General features: G+C 32.8%; 1 pseudogene; it reads right to left on the reverse strand.

The window, feature by feature from the left end:
• Positions 1-2,504: 2,504 nt before the first annotated feature.
• LOC105538652 overlaps positions 2,505-3,015 on the reverse strand; it is an 8,564-nt pseudogene continuing 8,053 nt past the window's right edge.

Genomic DNA, 3,015 nt, shown 5'->3' on the forward strand with positions numbered 1-3,015 from the left:
ATTATTAAAACAAAGGATATTTATGTTCTGTTTATTCTTTATCCTTTATCTTCTCTAAATATTTTACCTCGTGTCTTAACCCATTGCACTAACAATTTTTAATGTATACCTTTATGTCACTAATTTAAAAGCATAACTTTAAAAATTTACTTTCTAACCATAGATTTTAATTTTGTATTATGTTTTTACTTGCCTAAACTTTCCTTTGCTAATTTATCATTGTTTGATCTCATAGCGTTATCTTATCATTTTCTATTCTTGTCATCCACGCATTTCTGTCATCATTTTTTCTCCTTTTTCATAGATTATATGAAATTATATTCATTTCATAGTTATTCTTTAAACAGTCTTTCTAATCTTGCAATAAACATATTCTACATCTTGGTAATCTTTTTGTTCTCTTATATGCTATTTCTTTTCTTATTTACCAGGACATTTTATAGGTCAATATAATAATTATTATTTGTCGTGTTCTTGATTTCCTTCTGTATTCATCTTTACCTAGAGCTAGATCTGTCTATTCTGGCTGTTTTTCAACAAACGTGGAGAATAAAACGTCTTTGTTTTCTACCTCGCTCATCTTGTCACATTTAGACACGAAGGACAGAATAATACATGTGTTCTCACACCAATTGCCGGTTTCTAGAAAAGGTTGTTTGGTGTTTCTCCTCTCCTGAAGGAACATTCTTTTATTCTGTAGCTGCTTATTCTCTGACCCACAGATAGTGTACAGTATACAATTCCCAGAAATTCCTTAAATCAAGGTCCATTCTACTGGTACCCCAAATATGTTAATTATTAATGAAGACTTGTGGACTAAATTTATCATCATACACTCGTATTTATTCATCCTTCTTTTTCAATTCCTACTTCCTACATTACTGTTTATTATATTTGCAATTTTCCTCAGTATATTGCAGGTGGGCATGTATATTTGTGTGAGTGTGGGAGTTTAAGAGAGATGCACAAAGTATCAGGATGTGTGTTGAGTATTTTTACTACACACAGAGAAAATTAAGTAGAGAAAGACAAGTGTCAGAATATTTCTTACATATGTTCCCATCTTTATGGAGTCTTCTGTAATGATATATGTTGCATCACTGTTCCTTAAATTATTATATTGATATTTTTTTCTGTGCCTTTGAGCTGGTTGGCATAAATGTTTTAGTTCCCATTAAAGGCTGTGCAGTGATTCCAGAATTTAGGTTTCATGCACTGTTCAACCTTTACATGTATACATAAACAACAATGAAGGCGTATGATCAAGTAGATTCTCAGTATGGACTATAAGACCTCACCTACTGTTTGCCCTTATAACTTTGCTTACTTGTAGAATCTCAATTTTCTCAGGCCTTTAGTTTTATTCTCTATAATTTCAGAAATGTATTTAATCCAGTGTTTCTATGTGTTTGGAGTGTTGGGATGTGCACTTTTGTTTTTATGTTCAAACTGCTACCCTAACTGGAAAACCCTCCAGATGCAAACTTAGCATGATCAAATAATCCCCTAAATTATACTAGCATTTTTATTATGACATAATTTCAGGAAATTCCATATAATATCTCACAGTGTCAAAAATTTCTAGCAGAAGAATAGTACATTCTACTAGTTACTTGCAATTATGTACTTAAATATGTATAAATGTGCATTTTACAAATACCGGTTGCCATCAAAGGTTTGTACTGACAATAAAATTTATAAAACTAAAAAAAAAAAAAATTCACCTGGGTTAACTTAGTATTAAGAAAAATGCAGGGCATAGGAATCAGCATACACAGTATCTTCAGGCTTGTTCAGGGCTCCACAGAGACCCAAATACAGCTTCCCAGCTGCTCCACATTTTTCTTCATGGGACATGAACTGGCTACAGGAGACAAGACCAACATTTCTGCATGATTTGTTCATAATATAAACTTTGCTTGAGCTACCAAAATCTCTTTCGAGTCAAATTATAGATTTGTAGCTGTGTTGGTTAAGCTTGAAAAAAAATTGCTATTAAAAATACCTTGGCATTGACTTCCTTAGGTTTCATAAACTCAGTTTTAAAAGTATATATGTCTATTCAAATCAATTGATATGTATTTCATGTCTTTTTTAAGATGAGAGGAGAAGAGTGAGTCTTTCATATGGGATATTATAAGATTTTGATTATATTCTGGGTACAAATAGAGTTGATTCTCGCTCAAGAGACAAACAGTAGCACATATTTGGGAAAATATTATTCTCCAAAGTACTATCAAATCCCTATAATGTAACTCAGGAAATTACAATAATTGAGGTCTCCGGCATGAAGCTGGTGCTTGACTGGAGCATAAAAGTAAGAAAGATACAATGTGAGGACTTAAACTGAAGGCTAGAATATTGGCATATGGAAGTACACATAGCACGGATGATGCTAAACCAAGAAACAGAAAACTTATTCCTAATAACAGCACTGCAACAGCTGACAACTTCACACGGTGAACTGTACTCCCTTCTCCCCATCATTTCGCTTTTGCTACACATTATTCTCTCTTGTATACATCCATCATCTCTATCACATCTTGCTCCTCTTTCTCTGGTAGTCCATGACACTGAATTCTTCTTATTCTCTTTTTCTGAACACATACTTCCCTTGTACCTGTCCAGAGGAGGGTAGCAACTATTATATTCTGTGAAGTCAGCTAAATCCAAATGTTTACAGGTTTTGCTGGCAACTCTCCTCCATTTTCTACTATCACGTTGCAATAATTTCTAAGGCGTTCTGTGTGTCCTTCAAAAATGTCTCAGAATTACCCTTGAGGGATTGTTTCTTCTAAGTTTCCATGGCTCTATTCCATCCTTATCTCCCTGTCTTTGATTTGATCGTATTGAAAGAAATATATAAATATTATTCTCCTTCATAATAGAGAGTTAATGCAAGTTATATAGATATGAGATAATTTTCTTAACTGAGAAAAGCTGTGCAAAATTATACAGTGAAAAGAATAGTGACAGTAAATAAAATCACTAAAACAAATTTCTTTTTTTTTTTTT

This window comes from Mandrillus leucophaeus, unplaced genomic scaffold (genome assembly GCF_000951045.1).
Source record: "Mandrillus leucophaeus isolate KB7577 unplaced genomic scaffold, Mleu.le_1.0 Scaffold1966, whole genome shotgun sequence".
NCBI lineage: Eukaryota > Metazoa > Chordata > Mammalia > Primates > Cercopithecidae > Mandrillus > Mandrillus leucophaeus.